This window comes from Dromiciops gliroides, chromosome 6, assembly GCF_019393635.1.
Source record: "Dromiciops gliroides isolate mDroGli1 chromosome 6, mDroGli1.pri, whole genome shotgun sequence".
Classification (NCBI taxonomy): Eukaryota; Metazoa; Chordata; class Mammalia; order Microbiotheria; family Microbiotheriidae; genus Dromiciops; species Dromiciops gliroides.
Window position 1 is genome coordinate 134,046,282 of NC_057866.1, and position 13,908 is coordinate 134,060,189.

Sequence of the window (13,908 nt, forward strand, 5' to 3'; positions counted from 1 at the left end):
CAGGGCAAGTCAGCAGGAGCTGCGGGCCACAGCCGGACAACTGAGGCTCCCGGAACCTGGTTCAAAAATCTGGTGGCCAAGAAGGACAGTGGAAAAGCCTACCTGCACCGGCCGAGAGGGCCACGAACGGCGGGATCAGACGCCGGGGTCTGGCGCCTGGCTGGCCGAGCACAATCAGACAGGAAGTGCAGGGCGGGGCATCTCCACACACCATAAAGGCCTCAGAGTAAAAGCCTGGTCACACAGCACCTATACACCTGCACAAGAAGCCCAAAACAGGGACCCTGGTGCCCCCAGAGCTGACCTCAACTTAAAGAATAAATAAACAAGCTGCAATAATGAGTAAGAAGCAAAAAAGAGCCCTCTCCATTGAGAGCTTCTGTATCAATAGGGAAGAAGCCAACACAAACTCAGATGAGGACAATAGCCTCAAATTGTCTACATCTGAAGCCTCTCAAGGGAAGGTGAATTGGTGGCAAGAACAAAAAGCCTTCCTGGAAGAGCTCAAAAAGGATTTTAAAAATCAATTGCAAGAGGTAGAAGAAAAAATGGGGAGAAAAATGAAAGCAAAACAAAAAAACTATGAAAAAAGAATCAGCAGCTTGGAAAAGGAAGCTGAAGAAAACAAAGCCTTAAAAAATTCATTTGGCCAAATGGAAAAAAAGCTGCATAATCTCACTGAAGAAAACAATACCTTAAAAAATTCACTTGGCCAAATGGAAAAAAAAGGTGCATAATCTCACTGAAGAAAACAATACCTTAAAAAATTCACTTAGCCAAATGGAAAAAAAGGTGCATAATCTCACTGAAGAAAACAATGCCTTAAAAATTAAAGTGGGACAGTTAGAAGATAAGGAATCCATGAGACACCAAGAATCAGTCAAGCAGAATAAAAAAAATGAAAAAATAGAAGAAAATGTGAAATACCACATTGGAAAGACAACTGATCTGGAAAACAGATTGAGGAGAGACAATTTGAGAATCATTGGACTGCCTGAAAGCCATGACCAGAAAAAGAATATAGACACCATATTCCAGGAAATTATTAAGGAGAACTGCCCTGATATCATAGAATCAGAGGATAAAATCATCATTGAAAGAATCCACCGATCACCTCCTGAAAGAGACCCCAAAAGGAAAACTCCAAGGAATATTGTAGCCAAATTTCAGAATTATCAGGTGAAGGAGAAAATACTCCAAGCAGCCAGAAAGAAGCAATTTGAATATCATGGAGCCACAGTCAGGATTGCTCAGGACCTGGCAGCTTCAACATTAAAGGACCGCAAGGCTTGGAATATGATATTCCGGAAGGCAAAGGAGCTTGGATTGCAGCCGAGAATCTATTACCCAGCAAAAATGTGCATTTTCTTTCAGGGGAAAAGATGGACATTTAATGACATTGGGGACTTTCAATCTTTCCTGGTGAAAAGACCAGAACTGAATAGAAAATTTGATCTCAACATACAAGACTCAAGAGAAGTTTAAAAAGGTAAACAGAGGGGAAAAAAAAAGTTACCCTATTAGGTTAAACTGTTTATATCCCTACACAGGAAGATAATACTCATAACTCTTAAGAACTGTAAATGTATTTGGGCAGAGAGAAGGACTTTATACAGAGGGTATAAATATAAATTGTCTTTGATGTGATGATACAAAAGAATTAAGGGGATAAAAAGGGAGTCTATGGGGAGGAGAGGAAAGGGGAGGTGGAATGGGATGAATTATATCATATGAAGAGGTGGAAAAAAACCTATTACAATACAGGGAAAGAAAGGAGGGGGGAACATGGTTTCAACCCTATTCTCATTAGATTTGACTCAAAGAGGGAATAACATATACGTTCATTGGGATAAAGAAACTTAACTCATTCTTTAGGGAAACAAAAGGGGAAGGGAAAGGGGGGGACTGATAGAAGGGAGGACAAAAGCAAGGGAGAAAAGGGTAAAGAAAAGAGAGGGGGGTGATAAAAAGGGAGGGCAGTTCGGGGGAGGCAGCGGTAAGAAGTAAAACGTCGGTGAAGAGGAATAGGGTGAAAGAAGGGGGGGAAAGTACAAAGGGGGTAAATAGAATGGAGGGGAATAGACAGTCAGTAATAATAACTGTGAATGTGAATGGGATGAACTCTGCTATAAAACAGAAGCTAATTGCAGAGTGGATTAAAAACCAGAACCCTACAATATGCTGTTTACAAGAAACACATTTGAAGCAGAGAGATACACACAGAGTAAAGGTAAAAGGCTGGAGCAGAATATATTATGCCTCAGCTAAAGTAAAAAAGGCAGGGGTAGCAATCCTTATCTGAGACAAAGTGCAGGCAAAAATAGATCTCATTAAAAGAGATAAGGAAGGAAATTACATCTTACTTAAAGGTACTATAGATAATGAAGTAATATCAATATTGAATATGTATGCGCCAAGTGGTATAGCATCCAAGTTCTTAGAGGAGAAGTTAAATGAGTTACAAGAGGAATTAGATAGTAATACTATACTAATGGGAGATCTGAATCTCCCCCTCTCAGAATTAGATAAATCTAGCCAAAAAATAAATAAGAAAGAAGTGAAAGAGGTGAATAGATTACTAGAAAAGTTAGACATGATAGATGTCTGGAGAAAACTGAATGGGGATAGAAAGGAATAGACCTTTTTCTCAGCAGTACATGGCACATTTTCAAAAATTGACCATGTATTAGGGCACAAAAACATCATAGTCAAATGTAGAAAGGCAGAAATAGTAAATGCATCCTTCTCAGATCATGATGCAATAAAAATTACATGTAAGAAAGAGCCAGGGAAAAGTAGAATGAAAATCAATTGGAAACTAAATAATTTCATTCTAAAGAATGAATGGGCCAAACAAGAAATCATAGACACAATCAATAACTTTATCCAAGAGAATGACAATAATGAGACAACATACCAAAATCTATGGGATGCAGCCAAAGCAGTGCTTAGGGGAAAATTTATAGCTCTAAATGCTTACATGAATAAGAAAGAGAAAGAGGAGATTAATGAATTGGGCATGCAACTTAAAAAGCTAGAAAAAGAACAAATTAGAAATCCCCAATTAGACACTAAATTAGAGATCCTGAAAATTAAAGGAGAAATTAATAAGATTGAAAGCAAAAAAACTATAGAATTAATCAATAAAACTAAGAGCTGGTTTTATGAAAAAAACAATAAAATAGATAAAATATTGGTTAATTTGATTAAAAAAAAGAAAGAAGAAAACCAAATTACCAGTATCAAAAATGAAAAGTGTGATGTTACCACCAATGAAGTGGAAATTAAAGCAATAATTAGGAAATATTTTGCCCAACTGTATGCCAATAAATTTGACAATCTAAATGAAATGGATTAATATTTACAAAGATACAAACTGCCCAGGTTAACTGAAGAGGAAATAAAATCCTTAAATAAACCCATATTAGAAAAAGAAATTGAACAAGCTATTAATTAACTCCCTAAGCAAAAATCCCCAGGGCCAGATGGGTTTACGGGTGAATTTTACCAAACATTTAAAGAACAATTAATTCCAATATTATACAAATTGTTTGGAAAAATAGGTGAAGAAGGAGTTCTACCAAATTCATTTTATGACACAAATATGGTGGTGATACCAAAACCAGGCAAAGCAAAAACAGAGAAAGAAAATTATAGACCAATTTCCCTAATGAATATTGATGCTAAAATCTTAAATAAGATATTAGCAAGGAGATTACAGCAAGTGATCACCAGGATAATACACTATGACCAGGTGGGATTTATACCAGGAAAGCAGGGCTGGTTCAACATTAGGAAAACTATTAACATAATTAACCACATCAATAAGAAAACCGACCAAAATCATATGATTATCTCAATAGATGCAGAGAAAGCTTTTGACAAAGTACAGCACCCATTCCTAATAAAAACACTAGAGAGTTTAGGAATAGGGGGAGCTTTCCTTAGAATAATAAACAGTATCTACCTAAAGCCATCAGCAAGTATTATATGCAATGGAGATAAATTAGAGGCCTTCCCAATAAGATCAAGGGTGAAACAGGGATGTCCATTATCACCCCTATTATTTAATATTGTTCTAGAAATGTTAGCTTTAGCAATCAGAGAAGAGAAAGGAATTAAAGGAATTAGAATAGGCAAGGAGGAAACAAAACTATCACTCTTTGCAGATGATATGATGGTATACTTAAGGAATCCTCGAGAATCAAGTCAAAAATTACTTGAAACAATTAACAACTTTAGCAAAGTAGCAGGATATAAAATAAATCCACATAAATCATCAGCATTTCTATACATGACCAACAAAGTCCAGCAGCAAGAGATAGAAAGAGAAATTCCATTTAAAGTAACGGTAGATAATATAAAATACTTGGGAGTCTACTTACCAAGACAAACCCAGGAACTCTATGAACACAACTACCAAACACTCTTCACACAAATCAAATCAGATCTAAATAATTGGAAAGATATCAATTGCTCATGGATAGGCAGAGCTAATATAGTAAAAATGACAATACTGCCTAAATTAATTTACTTATTCAGTGCCATACCAATCAGACTACCTAAAAATTATTTTATACAGCTAGAAAAAATAATAACAAAATTCATCTGGAAAAACAAAAAATCAAGAATATCCAGGGAAATAATGAAAAAAAATTCACAGGAAGGTGGGTTAGCGGTACCAAACCTGGAGCTTTACTATAAAGCGGCAGTCATCAAAACTATCTGGTACTGGCTAAAAAATAGAGTGGTAGATCAATGGAATAGGCTAGGCTCAGGAAATGCAGTAGTAAATGACACTAGTAATGTAGTGTTTGATAAACCCAAAGACTCCAGCTTCTGGAATAGGAACTCAGTATTTGACAAAAACTGCTGGGAAAACTGGAAGATAGTATGGCAGAAATTAGGCATAGACCAACATCTTACACCTTTTACTAAAATAAGGTCAAAATGGATACATGATTTAGACATAAGAGGTGATACCATAGGTAAATTAGGAGAGAAAGGAATAGTGTACCTATCAGATCTTTGGAAAGGAAAACAGTTTTTGACCAAACAAGAGATAGAGTATATTATAAAATGCAAACTGGATGATTTTGATTATATTAAATTAAAAAATTTTTGTACAAACAGAAGCAATGCATCCAAAATTGGAAGGGAGGCAGAAAGCTGGGAAACAATTTTTGTGGCCAGTGTTTCTGATAAAGGCCTCATCTCTAAAATATATAGGGAATTAAATCAAATTTATAAGAATCCAAGTCATTCTCCAATTGAGAAATGGTCAAAGGATATGAACAGGCAGTTTTCTGATGAAGAAACCAAAGCTATCTATTCCCATATGAAAAAATGCTCTAAATCTCTAATGATTAGAGAGATGCAAATTAAAACAACTCTGAGGTACCACCTGACACCTATCAGATTGGCTAAAATGACAAAAAAGGAAGATAATAAATGTTGGAGAGGCTGTGGGAAAATTGGAACACTAATGCATTGTTGGTGGAGCTGTGAGCTGATCCAACCATTCTGGAGAGCAATTTGGAATTATGCGCAAAGGGCAATAAAGCTGTGCATACCCATTGACCCAGCAATCCCACTTTTAGGTCTTTTGCCCAAAGAAATCATGGAAGGGGGAAAGGGACCCACATGTACAAAAATATTTATAGCTGCTCTTTAAGTGGTGGCAAGGAATTGGAAGTTGAGGGGGTGTCCATCAATTGGGGAATGGCTGGACAAGTTGTGGTATATGAATACAATGGAATACTATTGTGCTGTAAGAAATGATGAGCAGGAAGAGTTCAGAGAAACCTGGAGGGTCTTACGTGAGCTGATGATGAGTGAGATGAGCAGAACCAGAAGAACATTGTACACAGTATCATCAACATTGAGTGTTGACCTACTGTGATGGACTATATTCTTCTCACCAATGCAATGGTACAGAAGAGTTCCAGGGAACTCATGATAGAAGAGGATCTCCAAATCCAAGAAAAAAAAGAAAGAAAGAATTGTGGAGTATAGATGCTGATTGAACCATATTATTTCTTTTGTTTTGGGTGCTGTTGTTTTTTTTTTTTTTCTATTTTGAGGTTTTGCATCACTGCTCTGATTCTTTCTCTTGTAACAGGATTAATGCAGAAATAGGATTAATGTTATTATGTGTATATATATGTGTGTGTATATATCTATATCTATATCTATATCTATATCTATATCTATATCTATATCTATATCTATATCTATATCTATATCTATATCTATATCTATAGAGATATATAGATATAACCCATATCAGATTACCTGCTGTCTAGGGGAGGGGGGAGGGAGGGGAGGGAGGGAGAAAAATCTGAAATTGTAAAGCATGTATAAACAAAAGTTGAGAACTATCTTTACAAGTAATGAAAAAAATAAAATACCTCATACATTAAAAAAAAATAAACGAGAAAGAAATTAAGATCTGAACAAAATTTTGGAACAATTTGATAAGGTAGACATACATTCAATAAGTATGGAAAGAAAATAGAAATCTCAGATATGGATGCCATCTTTATAAAATTTGACCAAGTACTATTGCATTAATAATAAACAAATGCAGAAATGCAGTGATTTTAAACATATCTCTTAATTATTAAAATACAGTTTAATACATTTTTATTAAAGTGCCATTGAACAGAAGATTCAAAATTAAATTCAAGCTAAAATTTCAAAAGAATTAAATTAGTAGTTAAAAAAATAAATCATATATAATTTTATTTAAAATAATAACAATGAGACAACATGCTACATCTTTGTAGTGCAGTCCAAGCTATCTTTAGCAGAAATTATATATCTCTAAACACTTTCATCACCAAAGGAAAAAATGGGCATGTAAAAGAATTGCACATACACTTAAAAAAAAATAAAACAACAAACACCAAAACTAATTGTGGAAATCAAATAATAAGTAAACACATTTAAATGGGCAAAATAAAAGAAATAACAAATAAGGCTTAGAATTGTTAAACACACATGCACATATCCATCTACACATTATTCATTTTGATAACAAAAATATGAAAATCAAAATATCAGTATCAAAAAAAATTCACAAGTGAAGAATAAATTAAATATTTTTGTGGGGAAACTTTTCCGAAATACATGTCAATAAAATAAACAACTTAAATAAAATGATTGAATGGTCATAAAAATAAAAATACCCAAATTATTAGAAAAATAAATGTAAAATGTAACTAATTATAATCTAATATTAAATAAATCTTCCCATCTGTGTTTTAAACCCAACCTCATCACAGTATATGTATATATTATATGTGATATATTTCTCTGGTTCATTTGATATTTTAATTGAAGTTTTTCCATCAATGTTCATGAGGATAATTCTTATAGTTTTCTTTATCTGTTTTGACTCTCCCCAACACAAAGAGAAGAAACTATATACAAATTTCTCTAATGAATATTAATGTACAATTTCAATTAAAATATTAGAAAATAAGTCTTAGTAATATGTCATAAAGAATACAAACTGTGCTCAGGTTGAATTTAAATCAGAAAGGCAAAGATTGTTTTGATATTTAAAAAAACACAAAAAAATGACCACAGTGATAACAAGAATCATATATGTGTGTGTGTGTGTGTGTGTCTGTGTGTATAAGTTTATATAAATGTAACCAGCAAGGGAAAGAAAAAAAACTGTGACAAAATACAACATATATCTATTTAAAAAAACACACACTTAAAGCATAAGAATAAATGCACTTTTCCTAAACAGGGTAAATAGTGTAAATCTAAAACAAAGCACCAACATCATTTTTTGTAGGGATAAATAGAAGCTTTTCCAGTAAGATCCAGGTTAAAGCAGGGATATCCATTTTCATCAATACTCTTTGATATAGTGAAGACAATATGAGTAATAACACTGCAACAAGAAAAATAAATTGAGGGGATAAGCATAAGCAAAGAAAAAGAAACAAAATTAGCACTTCTTGCAGATAATTTGGTATGCCTAGAGTCAGCTAAAAATAATTTAAATAATAAGTTCCCGTATTAGGAAACACTATATAATAAATCCACATAATCAACATTTCTGTATAGTGCCAATAAAACCAAATAGCAGTAGAACATAACTTGATTCCCCCCCCACCCCCGATTTCTTTAAAGTTTAACTTTGATGCAAATGTCCTCCATTGATATTTACTGTGTTTTTATAATTCTAATATATGCTTCACCTATGTTTTCCTGCCATAATCATCTTTGGTATAATCTGGCTTCCTATATGATTTTTTTTCCCCATTAAACTATCTAGCAGGTTCCTTTTGGGTTGCCCTGCAATAACCTATCCACAACCTTATTTTTGCTGGTCTTGAACACTGAGAATGAGGTCGCAACATTTCTAATGTCATGCTTTGGTAACTTTGGTAATGAAGTCTCTTCCCTCTGAATATGAGAAATATGAAGAAAACCTTGAGAAAACAAACCAAATATACTAAGGTATTAAACTATATGTATGTATTTGGAGTGTACACATTTCCATAATGTATTTCATTTTATTTTAAAATCATTTGCTTCTAATATATTATTATCAACACAACTAGTTTCCACCACTTACATTTTTAAACATTGATTTCAATGCATACAATTTTATAATGGCTTTTCATTCTTTCCCATTAAGTCCCCATCAACAGTCTTAGGTTTGCCTATTCATTCTTCTTTATTTTTCCTGTCATATGGCTGTCAAAAAATTGTGTGGTGTAATGCTCTCAGTCAAGAAGACATGAGTTCAATGCAGCCTCTACAATACATAGATTGTGTCACCATCGGCTATTTTACAGAGCAAGTAAAAATGTATATTTTCTAGAGGGAGTTTTCTTTTGTGGAGTTTTCTATACCAATGAATTCATAAATCCTATATAAGAAAAAAAATCAGTTTGTGTTCTTTACATGTTATCCTATTTTCTTTTCACATTTCATATTTTTCTAGATACTGATCCGCACCAAGCTAAATCAGTTGTACATTTCAGTCAATTTGATGAAACAGTTTTCTGACAAAAAATCAGATAAGATGGACAAAACTCATGTTTGTGTTGATATGTTGTCCATATTTTATACACAGTGATAGTTATTGTGTTTACCTAGCACTGCCTTCCAGAAAGAAATAAGAAAAATAAAAGCAAGCTATCTGGTAACTTCAATTATGTAATGTTATTGCTTATTCATCTAATGAGATGTCCTAGTTAAACTAGAAGATTAATCCCCAAGTCACTAACAATAAACAATAATGGAGATTGCCTACAAATCTGCTCAATTATTAGAAGCTCTCAAAGAATGAGAATGAATAATTGCAGTTATTTTTAAAATGGTCATTGGCAAAAGATGACCTACTTTTAAGAGAAATTAATGAAGAAGGCAAAAAACCCAAACAAACCCCAAAACCAACAAACAAACCCACACACAGCATGGCACCTATTTGCTTTCCTTTAGTCTTTTTGTCCTCCTTATTGAAGGTCTTGACACAAGTTTTTAAAGGCAATATTTTTCTTTTACTTTAGGGGATAATAGGAAAGTGAAAAGATATAGGCAAAGCATTTATAAATTCTATATGAAGAATGAATCAAATTCTAGTTATATTAGTATAACTTTAATTTTTAAATTATGTATTATATTAATTTTCAGCAAAGGACAAAAAAATTGATTTATTGTTTTATGACTCAGCAAAGTAAGGTCAAAATGACTACATGATTTACACATAAAGGATTATACCATAAGGAAATTTAGAAATCAGGGAATAGTTATCTGTCAGATTAACAGACAGGGAAAAAATGTAGGACCAAGAAAGAGCATTACAAAATGTTAAATAGATAATTCTATAAAATTAGAAAGCTTTTGCAAAAACAAAACTAATACAAGTACAATTATAAGGAAAGCAGAAAACTAGGAAATCATTTTTCTACCAGCTATCTCTAATAAAGGCCTCATTTATCAAATATATGGAAAACTGAGTCAAATTTGTAAAAATACAAGTCATTCTGCAACTGAGAAATGGTCAACAGATATGAAATGGCAGTTTTCAGACAAAGAAATCAAAGCTATCCATAGTCATATGAAAAAAAAAGTGCTCCAGCAGCTAGGTGGCACAGTGGATAAAGCACTGGCCTTGGATTCAGGAGGACCTGAGTTCAAATCCACCCTCAGACACTTGACTAGCTGTGTGACCCTGGGCGAGTCACTTAACCCTCATTGCCCTGCAAAAAAAAATGCTCTAAATCACTACTGATCATAGAAAGTCAAATTAAAAATCTGAGGAACCAACTCACACCTATAAGTGTGGCAAATATAACAAAAAAAGGAAAATGCTGGATATTTTAGGGGATGTGGGCAAACTGGGATGCTAATCCACTCTTGGTGCAGTTATGAAAAAAATCAACCATTCTGGAGAGCACTTTGGAACTGTTCCCGAAAGGCTATAAAAATGTCCATACCCTTTGACCCAGTAATAGCACTACTAGATTGGTATCCCAAAGAGTTCATAAAAGAGGGAAAAGGTCACACTTGTACAAAAATATTTATAGCAGCTCTTTTTGTGATGGCTAAGAATTGGAAATCAAAGGAATGCCCATCAATTGGGGAATTGTTAAACAAGCTGTGATATATAATATTAATAGAATATTATTGTGCTATAAGAAATGGTAAGCATGATTATTTCAGAAAGGCCTGGAAAGACTTACTTGAACTGATGAATAGTGAAGTGAGCAGAACCAGAATAACACTGTGCATTGTGACAGCAATGCAATGATCCAAGACAATCCCAAAAGACTAATGATACAACATCCTATCCCCCTCCAAATAAAGAACTGATCTTGATTGAAAAAAGACTGAAGCATCCTATTTTCTCTTACTGTCATTTTTTCTTTTATTTGAATTTCCCTAGACAAAATAACTAATATGTTAATACTTTACATAACTCTCCATGTATAATCTATATCTGATTTCTTACAGCCTCAGAGAAGGAGCATGGAGGGAGGGAAGGAGGGAGGGATAGATTTGGAACTCAAAACTTTAAATAAAAAGCTTAATTTAAAAAAAGCATATGTTGTTTTCTGAATTATGGATCCTACATGTTGAAATATATTTTTTTTCTTCTTCTTCTTTATGGCCACTAAAATTGGGAAGGGCCTGCTATTAGTAAATTACTGAAGGACACCACCAGTGACTTTTCAAGATGGGTGGCCATGCTGAATATTTCAGAAACAGAAGATTATAGGTGAAGGTTGAGAAACCAGTACTAGAAAGAATGAGGTATAGGCCACAGAGTATGTGTTTGTGAGGGGGTGGAAATATTTGACAAAGGTAGATAGACTAAGAAGTGGGAGTGTACAGAGAAAAGGAGGCATGCAGTACATATGAGTAATAAAGATTTGAACAGGCAGAGCTTCTAGGGAGGTCAGGTACTTTGGAAATCTTTGTAGGATAATACATCTCAGAGAACATGACAAATTTAATGTTTGGGGTGCGGGGAAACACTGTAGGAAGTAGGGGTCAAAAGACCATTCCAGGAAATTGCAAACAGTGTTCAGAACAGTGGGCAAAATAACTGGTCAACAAATAGTAAGAAGCAGGGCAACATGTATAGAGGATAAAGGAAACAGGGTACATCACACTGAGTTTACATTTCAACATAGCCATAGATTTCATGGTGGGTTAATCTCAAATTTGGATGGGTTGACATATACATTTAAGTAGGAATACCTAATGGTATTCTAATAACTCTAATAACTGATCTAATAACTAAATAACTGATCTAATAACTAAAATATTCATTTTAATATCGGTATTATGGAAATAAAATTCATTCTTTCAAAAATGTTACTTTCTCATTTTTGAAATGTCAAAAACTATGTTACAAGAACTATATAATACTGAAAACAGTCATAACTCCACAAGAGGCAATAAATATGTATTTTGGAAAAGTGAGAAGTGATTATTGAAATTCCATCTGGAAATTATTTATTATTATTAATTTAGAGTGATATTTGTATATTGATTCATTGTTTAAAATAAAAGAATTAGACATAAAAAGTAATTTTAAATATTTTATGCAAAACATTTGAAATGTTCTTATTTCAGTATTAATGAATCTCATTGAGGTTAACATTTCCTCCACAGAAATCAACCACAATTCATTCATGCCTTCTTTTCCTCTATGTTTCTGGTTCATTTTCTCTGATAAATCTTTAATAGAGCAGCTACATTTTATGCTTAAGACCTTACTCAAGTTATTCTAATATTTCATAAGTTTCACTTCAGCATTTAAGCTGTCCATCTGATACTGTCCTCTTGCTACAAGGCTAAACCACCTCCTTTTCTGGTCATATGTATTCTAGATGATATCCTTTATCCCACTTCTTACTAGCACATCACTGTTAATAATATTTTTCACTAATTTGAATGTCATCCTTGTGCAGGGGCCATGCTAATCTTCTCTGTCTCATTCCAATTTTTAGTATATGTGCTGCCAAAGTGAGCACAACTGTTAATAATATTCTAAGCCTATTTACATGTTATATGTGTGTGTGCAAATATATATCTGCATATGGATGTATACATACATAGGTTCAGTTTCAGACATTATAGGTTGCATATGTATCCATATGTGTTTATATTTATAGATGCATAAGTATGTGTATGTATCTTGCATATTATCTTCAAATATATATGTGTTCATTTTTATAGGGATAAGCAACCAATTTATGTATACACATCACATTGCATGTGTTTATATGTGCATGTATACACATATTGTCCTGCACATTTATAGGCATATATAAATACACACATGTACACAAAAATACACAAACATTGACTCAGAAGCTTAAATTGTACAATGATTTTTGGGTGATGTTGGATGATACACATACAAACATGATATAAACAATATGTATATATCCATACTGATATATTTTCATGCATGGATACACACATAAACATTTATGTGCTGATGAGGTAGCTAGATGGTTCAGTGGATAGAGTACTGGTCCTGGAGTCAGGAAGACTTCAGTTCAAATCAGTCTCAGACTCTTACTAGCTGCGTGGTCCTTGGAAAGTACTTAACCTCTGTTCACCTTACTCCACTGGGGAAGGAAATTGCAAACTACTCCAGTATACTTACCAAGATAGCCCATAGACAGTATTGGCAAGCCATGGTCAAGAGTGTCATGAAGGATCAGACACAACTGAATGATAGAACAACAATAAGCTGATTTATTCATTCAGTTACCTGCTGGCCAAATGTATCAAAAAAATTGAAATTCTTAACTTCTGGCTTTCCAGTTTAAAGTATCTGGTCAAGCTCTTCTGAGCTGTTGTGTATCTTGTTGAAGAGACTCTCATATTCTAGGAGTATATGCAATCAGCACAATAGATTCCATGCAAAGGAGTATATAGAGAAACTCAGCTATGATCCTTCTATTTGAACATTTAAAAAAGATATTTTCTATGACAATACAAAAAAGCATTCATTTTCCTGTTTTATACCTGGATACAAACACATGCATACACATTTATGTGTATATATACAAAATTATTTGTTTCTATCAAAAATCACTTATGCATGTGCAATGTCTTGTTGAATTATACCTTTTAACTGACATATTTTCTTCAATGTAGATAGACTTTTCATAATTTAAAATTCATATTGGGGATCTTATATTCTTTATACCTCAGTCATGTATGATTGTGAAAATGTGGTCTAACTTAGGAGATTTAGAAATCCTATATGTTTTTCTTCTCATATTTTCACCCATATTGTATGTGAAGAATTTTAATAAAGCTATTTTATAGTTGACCAAATTGACATGTGGGTCTGATTTTATATAGCTGAGCCAGTTGACATCTTAGCATGCATTTACTCCTGATAACCTA

At 33.4% G+C, this 13,908-nt stretch overlaps 1 non-coding gene across 1 annotated transcript; it reads right to left on the reverse strand.

The window, feature by feature from the left end:
• Nucleotides 1–12,412: 12,412 nt before the first annotated feature.
• LOC122733073 lies at nt 12,413–12,515 on the reverse strand. Its single transcript, XR_006353681.1, has one exon. It is a non-coding gene; the product is annotated as a U6 spliceosomal RNA (small nuclear RNA).
• Nucleotides 12,516–13,908: the final 1,393 nt, after the last annotated feature.